This window comes from Brachyhypopomus gauderio, unplaced genomic scaffold (genome assembly GCF_052324685.1).
Source record: "Brachyhypopomus gauderio isolate BG-103 unplaced genomic scaffold, BGAUD_0.2 sc179, whole genome shotgun sequence".
Classification (NCBI taxonomy): Eukaryota; Metazoa; Chordata; class Actinopteri; order Gymnotiformes; family Hypopomidae; genus Brachyhypopomus; species Brachyhypopomus gauderio.
This window is the reverse complement of record NW_027507000.1, coordinates 289,818-306,817: the sequence shown is the minus strand read 5'-3', so window position 1 is coordinate 306,817 and position 17,000 is coordinate 289,818. Positions and strand designations below refer to the sequence as shown.

At 39.4% G+C, this 17,000-nt stretch overlaps 3 long non-coding RNA genes across 11 annotated transcripts; 2 read left to right on the top strand and 1 right to left on the bottom strand.

The window, feature by feature from the left end:
- Positions 1–222: 222 nt before the first annotated feature.
- Positions 223–10,263, bottom strand: LOC143501913 (uncharacterized). 2 transcript variants are annotated; one of them, XR_013126996.1, is made up of 11 exons: positions 10,056–10,263; positions 6,021–9,680; positions 5,768–5,858; positions 5,018–5,399; positions 4,831–4,936; positions 3,157–3,216; positions 2,955–3,006; positions 2,725–2,772; positions 2,362–2,573; positions 1,981–2,092; positions 223–1,234 (listed from the first exon to the last, which is right to left on the bottom strand). It is a non-coding gene; the product is annotated as an uncharacterized LOC143501913 (long non-coding RNA). The 2 variants fall into 2 exon arrangements; XR_013126995.1 differs by having other exon boundaries at positions 5,768–9,680.
- On the top strand, positions 776–8,157 carry LOC143501914 (uncharacterized). 8 transcript variants are annotated; one of them, XR_013126998.1, is made up of 10 exons: positions 776–912; positions 1,051–1,236; positions 1,740–1,884; positions 2,042–2,162; positions 2,401–2,626; positions 2,943–3,028; positions 3,787–3,874; positions 4,261–6,081; positions 6,190–6,275; positions 6,505–6,626. It is a non-coding gene; the product is annotated as an uncharacterized LOC143501914 (long non-coding RNA). The 8 variants fall into 8 exon arrangements; XR_013126997.1 differs by having other exon boundaries at positions 1,730–1,884; XR_013127001.1 differs by lacking the exons at positions 776–912; positions 1,051–1,236 and adding exons at positions 7,324–7,446; positions 8,025–8,156 and having other exon boundaries at positions 1,247–1,884; positions 6,505–6,842.
- Positions 10,264–11,947: 1,684 nt separating the features above from the next.
- LOC143501934 (uncharacterized) lies at positions 11,948–13,546 on the top strand. Its single transcript, XR_013127025.1, has 2 exons — positions 11,948–12,494; positions 12,610–13,546. It is a non-coding gene; the product is annotated as an uncharacterized LOC143501934 (long non-coding RNA).
- The last annotated feature ends 3,454 nt before the right edge of the window (positions 13,547–17,000 follow it).

Sequence of the window (17,000 nt, the reverse complement as noted above, 5' to 3'; positions counted from 1 at the left end):
TTCACAGTTACGTCGTTAAAGCATCTGCGGTCGGTCGTTTGCTCACTGGCACGACGTCGCATAGACGTCGTTACCTGACGTTCAAACGACGTCCATCTGATCTCCGAACGACGTTCATCATCTGATGCTTTTAAGCTGTATTTACGATGTTTATGCGACGCTTACAGCTTCATCGTTAAAGCGTCTATACATCGTCTTACCAACGTCGTTTTTGGATCAAGCCATGCGAGTCCGTTATTCCGTCGAGCGTTTTCATGTTTTGTTCTTTTAAAGATCTTCACGCGAGCAGCAGTAGCCTATTTATTCTTGTTCTGCATATAATCCCAGGTAGACAACTAGCTAGATAACGAAATAGTTGTTTGTGGAGTTTAATTCCTATTTCCTGTTATTCAGATTTTGCCTTTAAAAGATGTAAAGAGACAGCCAGTTTAAAAGATGTAAAGAGACAGCCAGTTTACAATTTTGAAAAGTTGTATTAACTAATTCACATGCACAAACAAAAACTTAACAAATTCTAAAGTGTACATAAAATATTATTTTGAAAAGTTGTATTTTAGAACCAATTCACATGCATAAACAATTACTAAAAAATGATAAAATGTAAATCACATTATTATTATTCAAAATAATCATCTTTCGGCAATTGCGTGTCAGTCTGTCCATGACAATTGCGAACAGTCCTCATCCTTTAACTTCCACCACCTGATCTTAGGTGGCGCTCTCACTCTCCTCTTCTTCACCTCTAAAACCATCCTACATATCACCATCCTATGCTGTTTAGCTACACTCTCCCCTGGTAACACCTTGCAATCACTAACCTCTCTCAGGTTTTGTCTCCTAGAGGATATAGTCGACCTGTGTGCATCTTCCCCCACTCTTATATGTTACCCTGTGCTCTTCCTTTTTCTTAAAGTGTTAACTACAGCCATCTTTATCTTTATCCTCTTAGCAAAATCTACCACCATTTGTCCTTCCGTATTCCTTTCTTTAACAACATATAATAAAAGTGTTGTCATTGTTTAACTATGATATTGTAAATCATTTTCTCAGTGCTGTAACAAAAACGGAACTGTCCATGTATGAACACGAAGGGCTTAAATCGACTTGATCACGTTGACTCAGCGTGGTCTTCCGCGATGAAGTCTGTCAGGCGCCAGACGAAGCCAGTCTTTCATCGACTTTTCTGCATCAGCTTCACATGGGTGGGACAGCTGAGGATTTCTCATCGCAGATGCTGTAAGTACAACATTGTTTAATTAGAAAATTACTTGTATGTTTTAGTTTCTAAGATAATTTTGGGCCTAAGGATGAGCCTGTTGCTAATAAGCCATTTAGGCACTATTGCTAAGAAGTGCTAATGAAAAGCTGTGTACATGAAGTTTAGTGGCTGTTCAGATACAGAAACTCTATGGCTTGTGGGTGTGGAAAAATGAATGGGATGGAAAGAGGGATGAAAACACAACAGATGAGTGCAGGTACTAATTAGTATGCCTGTGGTTTAGAGCAATACGGCACTATGGATATTATACTTTGAATAGATTTTTCCAATGACTGCTTTTCAATTTGGCACTAATTTCTCTTCATATTGGAAGGCAAGCATTTCTAATTAAATGTATGTGCGTCTTAAGATTTAAGAGTGACACTGAATTGTTTCATGTAATATGCATTGCAAATCATTTCTGAGATATGCCATCTTAAAATTTCTTTAAAAGTCAGTTATTTTACTCAGTGGTGTCCAGTTCTATCCAGAAAGGGGCACTTTGGCTGCAGAAGCACACATGATAATTTTTTAAAAACTGATACCAACATGAAGCCTTTGTGGATAAGATTATTCACCCCTGTTGTGACTATACACATCAAAACTAAGGATCACCAACCAAGACGGTAAATGTCAATTATAAAACAAAGCTATTTGTGATTTGTTTTTATGGTACTATATTTGTCATGTTTGGTATACTATGGTCTTATTTTCATACTTACATACTACAAGTTCCTTGATGCGAGTGTGCCCAATTCCTTTTATTCTCCTCTGCCACACCAGTTCCCTAACCACCAGGCCCTGACTGCCCCCATCTAATGACAGCTTTGACATCTGTAGACAGACAGACAGATAAATAAAAACCAGGGACCGAATTCATAAAAGGTTTTTAAAATTTACAAAGGTATGAGTACAAACATTAAGGAGTTCATAATAATGTTCCTTAAATCAACCCTCAGGATGGATGGATATATCGTTCTTAATTTTGTACTCGAAAGAAAAGATAATTACTTTGTTCCTAAATAAATGTTTATCTTTTACAAGATGTTTACAAAATGTGTACTCTGTGCGAGTTTGTTAAAATGGTATATTTCAGTACTGACCTTTTTTTTTGTGTCACTATTGGTCAAATCATGTTCTAGACGCACGAAATCCTCTGCACACTGGAGGGGGAGTATGTTTTCTTCCAGATCTTCTTCCAGTGGTGTTGGAAGATTTCTGCTCCTCTCTCCTGCCATTGCCTGAACAACTGCAGTTAAATGCTGCAGTTGCAGCTGCACCTCACCAATAGCCTCAAGGATGCATCAATCAGTGGCTGTGACATATATAACATACACAACAATAACATTTAAATGAATATTCAAAAAGGTTTGCATTCACATTATTATATACATGGATATATTTAATATGAGCAAGGATGTTTAGTGAAATTGAGTTTGTTTGGAATTAAATTTTTGAAAACATACGAGTGCACTGGGAGGGTATTAAACGTCCTGAGGCGCGAGCTCTTGATGCTAAAAAAGTAGTAAAAACATGCAGTAATTAGAGTCAATGCAATGGACAAAAATAAGGATAAAATAAGGACATTGTCTTAAACTGCTGTGCCCAACAACAAATATTTAATATGAAGACCCAGTGTATGTGTAATATTGCACTGCTTAGAGTAAACATTTTAAACTTTCAGTATGTGTCCTACCATGAGGTGGAGATGTGAGACCAATCGGAGGACTCCTATTGTGGCTGTGGCGCTGTGGAAAGAATATGTCTTTGGTAAGTACATGTGTGTTCATATGTGTTTGTAATTTCTTTATAAAGGTACACTGCAGATACTGTCTGCATTTTAGGGAACAAGCTAAGTTTACATGGAGTATCTGTTTTACTGTACCCTATAACCTTACTTTGATAGGAGGACATTGTTCTAAAATCCACATTCTGACTGTGTAGTGGCGGGTTTGATGCTGGGGGGGAAACATTGACACAATAGGTTTAATCAGACTTAATTGATCAGATTTTAATGACAGTTTAGATCAGCAGTGCTTTCTTACTTTGAAAAGTATCCATTAGAATATGACCACTGAGTGGTGTCAGCAGAGCAAAGTGTAATGTTCACAATAAGTGTGTTTTTAGCATCATGAATACTATTATAACAATGCTGCAATACGTGACTCCCTCTGGGATTAATAAAGTGATCTATTTATGTTTCTAAATGGGTTGAAATGTGGTGTTGTATTAATTTAGTAGGTATAATGTGGAAGTATGCAGGTTTTCTTTGTTTTACACTTTTCCCCCTCATTTTCAGAAGTGTCGACTGGATTCCTGGCCCCTATTCTGTGTGCGAGTAGTTCTGCTAGGAGATTTATTGAATGTTAACATTGCTGATATATTTCTTTTAGCGTTGTTTAGTGAAATCCCTGAAGTTAACCTCCATCCAATGCTGCCTTACTCTGGGTAGACTTAGGGCTGTGAATACATAAATGGCATATGAATATAAATACATTTAAGTCATTCTTTTTTGTATTTCAATGCAGGTATGATCAGGTACCTACAAGTGTTTGGAGGGTTTACTGGTTTCCCCTTGGCTGTAAGCTGTGGTTTTGATATTGGAGCTAAGAAGAGGTAAGGACATTAGTCCTATACTATCGTCATTACATTAGCTGCCTGTTAGATTCCGTATTAACTATAAAATACTTTTATTAACATATAAAACACTGCATGGCTTAGCTCCAGAGTATCTTAGTGAACTTATTGATCATTACAACACAGCACGTTCACTTCGTTCACAGGACGCAGGGTTATTAACTGTTCCTAGGATCAAAAAGATCACAGCAGGTGGAAGAGCCTTTTCTTTTAAAGCTCCACAACTGTGGAATAATCTTCCTGCCTTTATGCGGGACTCAGACACAGTCTCAATGTTTAAAACTCGACTAAAGACTTATCTGTTTAGTTTGGCCTTTGAATAATCTGTTACATATTTACCACATCATTTATCTTTCTTCTCCGAGGTTCACCTGGGGAGTAACACTGCAGTCGGAGACTACAATACCATTATCATCACTCCAACACGGAATGAAAACCTGGCGTTCATCACAAGACATTTACATTGACAATATCAACACCCAGAACTTTTATTCTAGTTACCTTATACTTAGCCTGATTATGTGATTTGTTTGTGACTTGTGTATTCGTCTGTATAATTTGTTTTTGTGTAATTTGTGTGTTAACGGGCCGCCCAATGGAGGATGGGTTCCCTTTTGAGTCTTGGTCTTCCCAAGGTTTCTTCCTATTCCCCACCATCTAGGGAGTTTTTCCTTGCCACTGTCGCCTTTGGCTTGCTCATTAGGGATTTGGACCCATAGTATTGTTAACCTTGTAAATCCTGTAAAGCGCTTTGTGACAACTTGTGTTGTGAAAAGTGCTATACAAATATATTTGATTTGATTTAGTAAGGGACAGTGCATTTTAATTATGTATGTATATATTATTTGGAGTTTAATATATTTGTAGAGAACATTCTGTACATCAGGGTTTCTCAATCCTGCTCCTACACAATATTTGGGTGTTTTTGTGCTTACTGTGTACTTGTGGTGGTGGTGGTGGTGGCCGAGGTAATTTGCTCTTGGGCCTCTTTGCTTTGGTTGAGACTCTTCATCTGACCACCAACATGGTCTCTTTTTTGATCTGCAAGTAAGTTATAGTTGAAGTCATCTAAATCACAATATATACTTATGTCTAGATTACCTCAGTGGAAGATGAATGTACCTTGATTTAGGTCCGTTTTCTCCATCGGAAATAAGGTCGGATGTGTCACATGATGTCTTCCATTTCCTGTTGACATTGTCTAGTGCAGGGGTACTCAACTAAATTTGTCCGCGGTCCAATTTTGGCAGATAGCTGTCACCTGAGGTCCGGGGGGTGGCGAACGCAAGTTGTTGAGCTGGGGTGGTGAACGTAACACTCGTGACGGAGTGTTTTTTTCAATAGCCCTGAAATAAATACTCCGGTTTAAAATTAATTCTCCCGTCAAAATGAATAAATATGGTTTTTTGGGTCCGTATCCAGTTAATCAGGAATGAGATTGGGTCCGGACAGGACTGCGTTCGGGTCCGGATACGGACCGCGGTCCGCCAGTAGTGTAGTGTATCTAAAAAGTAAGGAAATACGTTAGCCAACAACACTAGCGATTACACTCCCTTTCCCTTTTTTGTCATACTGATTTGTCTTTTAGTTACAAAGAAGCTAAGCTAAGGCGAACTACCTAGCTAACCTAGGCTACAGCTAACGGACAAGCTGGTTTGAACTTGCGGTGTTGTCTCGCGCGATTGCCGTCAGGGCCGTTGTAGTAAAATGATGGTTAGCTTAGATGCTAACACTTTAACCGTAGGCCGTTGTAGTAAAATGGTTAGCTAAGATTTAACTTTCAGAGATAGTTAGATTCTTGGAAACAACCAGTTATTAAACATTACTTCATTATTTATTTTACCTCAGTAGAGTTATAACTACATAACCTACCTGTGTTTCCCTGAAGAAGTCCGTCTGTTGCTCACCCACAGGTACAGGACTGCTGGACGCTCATTGGTCCTTTCCATTATACGTCAACATTCTAGAACGTCATGGCGAGTGTATTGATCCCCAGTAATTTGCCAGGACAAATGTATTAGAGAAGGATGATTATACATTGCTTAACTGTATTGTCCTATATTAATGAAACTCAATCAACATGAAATGGTCTCAGCTGTGTAATTCTAAAGTGAATTTGACCTACCATCAACAGAGACTGAGTTACAAGGGGGTGCATTTTACGGCAGGTGCTTGGAAGCAACAAGGTAAATATACAGTGGTATTATAAATCACAATAAATCATACACATACTAGAAATCATCCCAAATGCATTTTTGAGAATAAGAGTGTGTATTGTCATAATTACACTAAAGGGCGTTCCTGCGAAAGACAGGCTGTAACGTGCAGCACTCTCCGTCATGCACGTCAGCAGGATCGTGGTGGTGTCTTGGCTTTGAACGTGAGTGTACAGTAGACTACAGCAGTTGTTGTAACATTATAATTTTAATTTAAAAGTTCACAAGAACTTTATCCGTTTTTACACTTGAACCCAAATTATGATGATGAAGGTCAAGTGGCATTTGTCAAGATCTTTTAGTTACTTGTATTAAAGATTTTGTTGTCTAACAGTCAACCTTATTATTTAGCAATGCAGGCTTATCATTTTGATCGATCTAAACTGTCCTTAGTTTGCGGAGTGCATATTAAAGGAAATGGCTGTCAACACCCAAACCACTCAAGAGGCAGTCAATGAGCTGAGGCTGGGCATTGCCATGACTCTCCTCCAGGAATCTGGCGTGTTGTCTTTGTGGTTGGTCACTGTAAATGGCATAAAATTTATGTCCTCTGAAATGCATGTTCTTTATTAAAATAATATACGTTTTATGCTAGTTAATTAGTACCACATCCTGTATGGACATATGTTTGACATGTAAAAATGAGGAAATGTATTAATACTTTCATCTCAGACAATCTGAGCAACCTGTGCCATTACTGTGGAATGGAGGATCATGATCAAACAAACTGGGTAAGCGCAGCAACACATCTAAATACATTGATCTGCATGTACTATTGTTGAGATATTAGTACTACAAATATGAGATATTAGGCTATTAGTCGTACATAATGTCATAATATAGCATTTTCTCAGGGATCCTTTAAATCCTACAAACTACGAATTATACTCATTTATAATTATGCTCAGTTATACTGTGAATTAGACCCATTTTCTCAAATTTCTGTCAGAGACCTTGGAACAGGCTGTCTTTTCTCAGTTTTATTAGTATCTTGAGAGGAACAAATTTCTTTAAGTCAACCATCTGTGGTACAGACCAGGGTATTCACCAGATATTGCTGTATTGTCAATAACAAAACCTCCCCACAAAGCCAGGAAAAGGTTGTCTTCTGTTCACATCCTACTAGATTGGTCTACTGTTTTTGATACTGTGAACTACTACATGTGAATTTCATCACTTTCTTGTGATGCTTGGTTCTCATCCTATCTTCAGGGTTTATCTGGTCATGTAGCCTGGGATGGCTCACACACAACCTCACCTTCAGGTGTCATTGCTGGAGCTCCTCATGAGTTTGATCTTTTCTCTTGAAATGCTAAATCAATACGAGCAACATCAGTAAGCTCTAGTCATCTTTACACTTGACTACTGTAACTCACATTTTGCTGGCTTCTAGAAAGCATTCAAAATACTGCAGCTCATATTGTTTGTCAACATGTGATTCTTGTTGAAAACACCATGCTGGCTTCCTGTTCAAGTAAGGAAGGTCTAATTCTCACATTTTCATTTTCAAAAGGCTCATCCTTTCACTGCTTTGCATCCAGGCTTCTACCTCTGGGCCCTTGTAATACACACTCTTATTCCTGATTGCCCTCCCGTTATGACCCGTGCCCGTGACTACGACTCTGTTTATGGAATCCCCTTGAATAAATCTCGCTCTTCTCAGCGTTTGTGTCCGCCTCCCTGCTCTGCGTCAAGCAGAATGTTACACTCACCTTTTAGGCAGTTTAATATGCTAACTCTGACATGCAAATGAGTGCAGTAAATTCTCAATCATTTATTTTGTAACATCTTTGCACTTAACTTATCAATAGAGCACTGCATCAAATCTTTGGACTAAAAATGTAAAGCATGATAGTAATTTCTACATTTTAGATGGGCACCTTTCAGTTAGACCTGCTTTTCATTTGTTCCAGATATGCTGTGACAACTGTGAGAGATGGTACCACCATGACTGCGTCCAGAAGCCTCCAGTTGATAAAGATTATACATGTCCAGCTTGCAAATAAAATGCATTAATGGCTGGTTATTATTATGTATTATTATTGGTGATGTTTATTGTTTGTGATTTTAAATTATTGTTTTTGTTAAATTACTGTTGTTGCTGTTATTATTGTTGTAAATACTTGGCCTAACCTTGCACTGTTGGTGTTTTTTTTTTCTTTTGTAAACTTCTTGCTTTAGGTTCTGCTGTTATTTATTTAACTGTAAAATAAAAAATATTACCAATTATTTCTATTATTTCTATAAATGTGCAGTAGCTCTCACTTTTTGTTTGAATGTTGTTGATTCTAGCTCAAAATCATTGTAGCCATATAGACACAACCAACCATCTTTACAGATGCAACACCATAACTTTAAATTAAAATGTGCATGTCAGTTAGAATATACAGAAAAAATGTTATAATTATATATCAGTATTAAATATAACAGGATGCACTGCTGTCAGGCCTCATCAGTACATGATTTTTCTAACAGACTGAAACAAACACACAGCACTCACATACAACACAGTATGTGTCGAACACAGGACATAACTATCCATGCCTTCATTGCAGCTGTTGTTGATGCTATCAATCAAGCAAAACATTACTTAGCAAACTCTTTAATATGCCAACGTTTTGTAAAATCAAGGGCAAATAGTAACTGCCCACCCGTGGTAGATAGATCAGCACAGTAATTCCAATGACGCGCCCACCGAACTGCGACGAAACAGCAGGGCATGTTAGTTCTCAGCGCACCGCACTCACCGATAATCAGACGCCAAAAGAAGCGCCATACCCCGACGGTATTAAGCTGGTCCACCAAAGGAAGCCAGGCCCAACCACGATAACTTGCCACCGTTAGAGGTGCTGGGAAAACCGGATGACAGAAAGAAATCTGCCCCCATACCCCCGCTATTTATAATACCAGGATAAACCTACCCCGCGACTCACACGGCTCCACCGCAATTTACAATAGGGAGGGAGTGGGGTTGCCCCAAAAATCTCACTCTGCCACATCAGGATGGGAAACGTTGTTTTGACGTCGCAGCGATGCAACGGCGATGAATATGACGCTCCCGTTTTAAATCGTACATTAGATGTGCATACGATGTATATGCGACGTTCGAAAATGGAACGCGATGTTTTTACGATATACTGATGTAAATACGACGTCTCTGCGACGTACTTGTGCTGTCTGGGATATAGGCAAAAGACAAATACGAAATAATAAAAAAATAAGTAAAAATAATTTTATAAAGAATAAATTAGCAGGAGGCTAGCTAGACAGCTAGTAACACATCGCGAGCCGATCTGCGATCGTCCGCTATTATAGTGAGTAATATTGCAAAATAACATTCATTTAGCCTTCGATCTGTTATACTTTTCATAAAACCCTTCAGGAAATCAACATAGGTTCATAACCGCTATGTAGTAGTAGTAAGGGCTAGTAGTAGTAGTAGTAAACTACTGAGCAAAACCGGTTTTTTTACCTCAGGCGTCAAAAAGCGGCCAAAACTTCCGCAAAGGGCGATATGTTTCCTGAGGTCGTAGGTCATCGGGTCATCGGTCACGAGTCTCTCCTCAGGCCTACAATATGGGGTCATCAGTAGACGCTAGCTAGCTAGATGCTACATAGAACTACAAACAGGACTACAGTACACCATCGCGAAATTCGCGACCCTATCTGTGATCGCCCGCTATTATAGTGATCGATATTGCATTTAGTCATCGATCGTTTATATTTTTCATAAACCCCTCAGGAAATCAACACAGGTTCATCAGTAGACGCTAGCTAGCCAGATGCTAGCTAGCTGCTAGCTAGCCAGGTGCTAGCTAGCTGCTAGCTAGCGAACTAACTACACGGGACCATCGCGAAATTCGCGACCCTATCTGTGATCGCCCGCTATTATAGTGATCAATATTGCAAAATAACATTCATTTAGTCATCGATCATCAACATACCTTCACCATCGCCATGTAGTTAAGTAGACGCTAGCTCGCTAGCTAGCGGCCGTCAAAGTCTGTATTTCCGTGTTTGTCCGAGGTGAAACGGATCTAATGCCGTCCTAAAACCCTCCTACATCCGTAAAGGGCGATGTGAGTGATGTCAGCGGTCATGTAATGACTGACACTTGAATCCGCCAGTCACAGCAGTCACAGGCAGGAGCAATACCCCCCCCCCCCCCCCCACCCCCCCACCCCCCCAAACAGTTTCCAGTTTTCAAAAACATTCGAACCGTGTGTCTGCGATGTTGTATCGCTGAGATATTAATAACATTAATGTATATACTCGCACGGTGGCCATCTTTGACGCATGGGTGCGTCAGTAGACCTGGGTGTCAACCACATCAAGCCATACAGAAGAAGCCAAAATGATGACAGGCAAGTCACCACTCAAGAATCTCACAAGATCCTCAAAGAGAATGAGACCAGCACATGTTCTGATGGCCCCAACTCTTTGACCATGGGAGGAGATTTGGAAAGACTAACTGAAGACCTTTACCTGCCACAGAGACCATCAGTTATCCACTTTGCCCCTAAAAAACACACTCAAGTCTGTGATGCAACAACAGAGGTAAATTGAGGCCTACATACGTCTTGAATATATTGTTTCTTGTTTAGTGTTTATTTGATCCATTCCTTATTATTCAATGAGTCTTTATACAGACATTTTTTCAATTACACAATCATTAGAGTATGATGAGTTTGCCTTTCACAGTTTTCTGTATACCAGTCAACAGTGTATGTGACAATTACCACTGTTGACTGTTGAAGCATCCCCCAGGTTCATCAGCCATACAGGAAAGCATACAAGAAAGAGGTTGTTAATGAGTTCTGTGTTCAAGTTTGACCTGTTGGTCATTTGTTCAGCCTACCCTTGTTTATAGTTTGCATGAAAGGGATTTGGCCTGTTCAAACTATACATGTTGGCCCGTTGGCCATTTTGACCTGTTGGACGTTTGTCAGATGCACTATGTTGCCAAAAGTATGTGCATACCTCTTCTAATGAACTGATCTGGCCAGGCATGGTCATTGTATGGGAGGGAAATCTTAATTCTACATCATGCAATGGCATAGGGAATTGTGTATAGATGGCCCTGGGTTTGAAAGGCCCTGGCGTTAAACTAGGGCAAATGAGAATGGTGTTCATGTATTCACATGCTTTTGGCCATGTAACTGTAATAGTACAGGGATTAGAAAAAACAAATATCTATGCTTTGACATTCATGCTGTGCTTTCAGTTTGAATGTTGTGGGCTGCAGAAGACTGTGGTCGGGTGGAGGCAGTTGTTGGACCATATAAACTGTTTGATTCGTCTTTCCGTACACTGCATGGGACCGAGTGGCTGGCTGATGATGTAAGAGACCAAATCACTGTCAAAATGTATTACAAGAGGAAGTATAACAATCTTTAATGGTTGTTTATTTTACAATGCAGGTTATTGATGCGTACTTGCACACACTCATTGAAAAACAGCAGGTAAGTGGCAATTATATTTATGTAGCTGTGTTAGGTATTTCTTGCAACATAATTAAAATTTCAGTTGTTCTTAACAGAAAGCTGTTCACCAGCTCTGTGCCGTTATTGCAACATCGTTGTTTTCTGGACAATTCCAGAGACTCAGAAAGGTACTTTCATCACATTTACAGTCTAGCAGTAATGATTATCAGTAACAATAATGACAACTTTGTATTCAACACATTCTTTAGATGACGTTTCCACTGGAGGAAATCTGGATGTGCCCTGTAAACACTGGGGCTCACTGGGTTTTAGTGGTTAGTTTACCTTTCCTTATTTTTCAGAGCAGGTTTGTTTACACTACAAGTCAAATGTTTGGTCAGACCTACTTTGTTTATTTTTATTATTTTTGACATAAAAAAACTGGAAAGATGCTAAAGCAATGAACGAATGCTGTGCTCTATTTATGCTCTAATAAACAAATATTAGATTCTTTGAAGTAACTGTCCTGTTCATGAAGCAGCACCTATGATGCTTTAACATCAGTCCTGAACACATTCTCACATGCAGAGACCTTGTAGAGAACTAAAGTTCTGAAATAAAGGGTGCATTTAAAATGAAGTATGTTGAGAATTAATTAATATATACAACAACCTTCCCAAATTGTCTTATAAACAAATTAAGGCATAATCCTTTAGATTAAAATGCCTTTTTTTGTGTTCAAACATTTGACTGGTAGTGTACATCAGTCATTATTTGCATGAATCGTACAGAGATATTCTAATTGTGCTATGATGCAGCAGAGTGTTATAATATGACGAGAGAATAACATGAATGAACTAATTTCTTTTAGATTGTCAACATGTCTGACAAGGTCCTTGTGTTGATCGATCCCCTGGCAAATGAAAGTGCACTCGAGCGCAAGCTGCTACGTAACTGGCGGTAATAACATTTTAACATTGCTATTTTACAGTGCTAATTTTGGAGCTTTTTTCTGAAAAGAACTGGTGTGATGTTAAACTGTGTTCTTCTATCATTTTTTAAAAACAATAATTAGGAACTTCTTAAGGATGACAGGCCATGGAGACCAGGAGCCTAAATGGACAGTACAAACAATACTGCACAACAAGCAGCAGGATTCCAGCAGTTGTGGGATTTTAGTGTTGAGGGTAAACCTTTTGAAAATAATGTGATGGGCATTTATAAGTAACTGATATTACTCTTACCATGTAAAATGCCACTTTGCAGTTTGCAGAAGATTATTTCCAGAGGAGAAACATCAGCGCTGTCCAGACATCCCCACAAGATGTTACCAAGGCACGACTTGAAGTAGCCTGTGCACTGCTGCAGTGTAAAGTTCAGTGGTATCAAACACTGCATGAAAGCTGTGCCATAAAGTTTTCTTTAGTCAAAACCCATATAAATCCATATTCCATCATCTGACTCAAAGGTAACGAAACTATCAATCTGTGTCCTGTACCATAAAGCTACTGCAGAGACTCTTTACTACATGATTATTTCTAGAGAATGAGTGCTACAGTTTAAAACCATACTAAAATCATTGTTTCTAGGGAATGCAGATGATTACTGTGTGGTGTGCTCCTTGCTGGAATCTGATGCAGACAAGAGCATGATTGAAATGGTAATGTATAACATAAGCATACTTTGTATTATTAGACAACTGGAGTAGTATTAGTACTAATATGTACCTAATGGCTTTTTTTGGGGGGTAGGTGTAGTGTGATTTCTGCAGTAGGTGGGCACATGTTGAATGTGCCGAATACAACAAAGACACTAGTCTTACATATGTGTGCAAAAAATGTTACTGTTGTAAAAAGTTAGTGTTGTGCTTGGTTTATATACAAGTTCTAATAAAGAAGTTCTAATAAACTGCATATCCATGTTTCCCTTGTCCATACAGTGCACACAGAGTTAGTAGCGATGTAAAAAAAAAAAAAAAAAAAAAGATGGGTGTGACGCTGGGCGCAGGGAGACGGACGAGGCACGAGTCCAATAGTCTTCCACAAATGTTATTTTATTTAATACAAAAATAGTCCAGACAGCGCACGTATAGCTTACACTAAGGCTGGGCGATATGGAGCAAAAATAATATCTCGATATTTTTAAGATGAATGGCGATATACGATATATATCTCGATATATTTTCTTCCCAAAAGGTAATAACAAAGAGGCAGTAATAAGTCAAATCTACGTCCCAAATGATTTGAGCGAGGAAGAGAGGCGGGGCAGGGCGGAAGTTGTTAAAAAAGAAACTCAAGTAAATTCACTATTCATAGTGTTGTGCGTGAATGATGCGTTCATTGAACACGCTCATTGTGTTCGTTGAACTGAACGCAACACATTTTTTAATAACTTGAACGTGAATTAGTTCACGTTGTGTCATGAACGGTAGACATCACTGTAAATCAGCGTTTCTCAAAGTGTGGGGCGCGCCATTTTGGTGGTGGGGCATAGAATTTCCCCATCTTCTGAGGTGGGGAATTATTGAAAAAGTTTGAGAACCACTGCTGTAAATGAACGTTGGAATTTGTTTTCCATTGAAAACTGAGTGACATCTGTTTTCTCTTTTGAAACGCAATGAGAGAAAGTTCATCCCTCGCTGGTGCCACTTAAATCATGTATCACCAGACAAATGGTTTTGACGTTGTGTGCGCAATGCATTGTGGGCAACGTAGTGTCCGGCTGAGAATAGTTAACATACTGGCTAGTTAACACTAGAAGTCCCTGAAATTTTAACCACCCCCCTGAAGTCCCAAAAGAGGGTCCAAAGAACCTTAGTCCAAACTGACACCTCTGGTGGCTCCAATTAACATCCATTCATTTGCAAAAGTGCCCATTGCCTGAGGAATCAGCAGGGGGGAGAAGAGCTGAACTTGCCTTCAGTGTTATGTAAATGAGGCGTGTGTCAGGTATGGGTGGTTGCTGCTGAAAGCTTGCACCTCCTTGGCTGCCATATGAGACTGTGCAAGATCTCTTGCAAGAAGTCTCCTCATCTACAGAACCATATGTTTGAGATTTGATTTGTGAAAGGTTGAAATAATGTGAAATTGACACAAACATAATATTTGAATTATAATGGCATATAAGTGGCATATTGATTAGTCAAAATGGCTCTGATATTTTTAACCTTATTTTAAGTAGTTTTGTCTTTTGAAAAACTGCTAATAGGTAAAAATGTTTTTACATCAATGTATACAAAAAACCCTCAGCTACTTGAAATAGAATAATATTATTGAGCAATTTTAACTTCAAGATCAAGATTTCGCATGTGTGTCTCTTCCAAATACAGCCATAACCAGCAAACAAAAATAGGAAATTTAGGAAATCTTACCAAAAGAGATATCACTACTACAGATTTTCACTACTCTTTGAAAACTAACAATGTGTTGTGTGTGACGTTTGTGACCCTAGGCTTGAAAATTGCTTCATATGGGCTTTTCAAACCTTTTTTTGGCCCACCTCCACCCTTTCACCTTTGGAGGACAACTTTGTTTTCATGTAAGGATCAAAAGAAAACAATTCTGTATAATACAGTACAATAGTGATAAAAACAATTGGGGTTAGGTGAACCATAAATACGACGTCTCTGCGACGTACTTGTGCTGTCTGGGATATAGGCAAAAGACAAATACGAAATAATAAAAAAATAAGTAAAAATAATTTTATAAAGAATAAATTAGCAGGAGGCTAGCTAGACAGCTAGTAACACATCGCGAGCCGATCTGCGATCGTCCGCTATTATAGTGAGTAATATTGCAAAATAACATTCATTTAGCCTTCGATCTGTTATACTTTTCATAAAACCCTTCAGGAAATCAACATAGGTTCATAACCGCTATGTAGTAGTAGTAAGGGCTAGTAGTAGTAGTAGTAAACTACTGAGCAAAACCGGTTTTTTTACCTCAGGCGTCAAAAAGCGGCCAAAACTTCCGCAAAGGGCGATATGTTTCCTGAGGTCGTAGGTCATCGGGTCATCGGTCACGAGTCTCTCCTCAGGCCTACAATATGGGGTCATCAGTAGACGCTAGCTAGCTAGATGCTACATAGAACTACAAACAGGACTACAGTACACCATCGCGAAATTCGCGACCCTATCTGTGATCGCCCGCTATTATAGTGATCGATATTGCATTTAGTCATCGATCGTTTATATTTTTCATAAACCCCTCAGGAAATCAACACAGGTTCATCAGTAGACGCTAGCTAGCCAGATGCTAGCTAGCTGCTAGCTAGCCAGGTGCTAGCTAGCTGCTAGCTAGCGAACTAACTACACGGGACCATCGCGAAATTCGCGACCCTATCTGTGATCGCCCGCTATTATAGTGATCAATATTGCAAAATAACATTCATTTAGTCATCGATCATCAACATACCTTCACCATCGCCATGTAGTTAAGTAGACGCTAGCTCGCTAGCTAGCGGCCGTCAAAGTCTGTATTTCCGTGTTTGTCCGAGGTGAAACGGATCTAATGCCGTCCTAAAACCCTCCTACATCCGTAAAGGGCGATGTGAGTGATGTCAGCGGTCATGTAATGACTGACACTTGAATCCGCCAGTCACAGCAGTCACAGGCAGGAGCAATACCCCCCCCCCCCCCCCCACCCCCCCACCCCCCCAAACAGTTTCCAGTTTTCAAAAACATTCGAACCGTGTGTCTGCGATGTTGTATCGCTGAGATATTAATAACATTAATGTATATACTCGCACGGTGGCCATCTTTGACGCATGGGTGCGTCAGTAGACCTGGGTGTCAACCACATCAAGCCATACAGAAGAAGCCAAAATGATGACAGGCAAGTCACCACTCAAGAATCTCACAAGATCCTCAAAGAGAATGAGACCAGCACATGTTCTGATGGCCCCAACTCTTTGACCATGGGAGGAGATTTGGAAAGACTAACTGAAGACCTTTACCTGCCACAGAGACCATCAGTTATCCACTTTGCCCCTAAAAAACACACTCAAGTCTGTGATGCAACAACAGAGGTAAATTGAGGCCTACATACGTCTTGAATATATTGTTTCTTGTTTAGTGTTTATTTGATCCATTCCTTATTATTCAATGAGTCTTTATACAGACATTTTTTCAATTACACAATCATTAGAGTATGATGAGTTTGCCTTTCACAGTTTTCTGTATACCAGTCAACAGTGTATGTGACAATTACCACTGTTGACTGTTGAAGCATCCCCCAGGTTCATCAGCCATACAGGAAAGCATACAAGAAAGAGGTTGTTAATGAGTTCTGTGTTCAAGTTTGACCTGTTGGTCATTTGTTCAGCCTACCCTTGTTTATAGTTTGCATGAAAGGGATTTGGCCTGTTCAAACTATACATGTTGGCCCGTTGGCCATTTTGACCTGTTGGACGTTTGTCAGATGCACTATGTTGCCAAAAGTATGTGCATACCTCTTCTAATGAACTGAT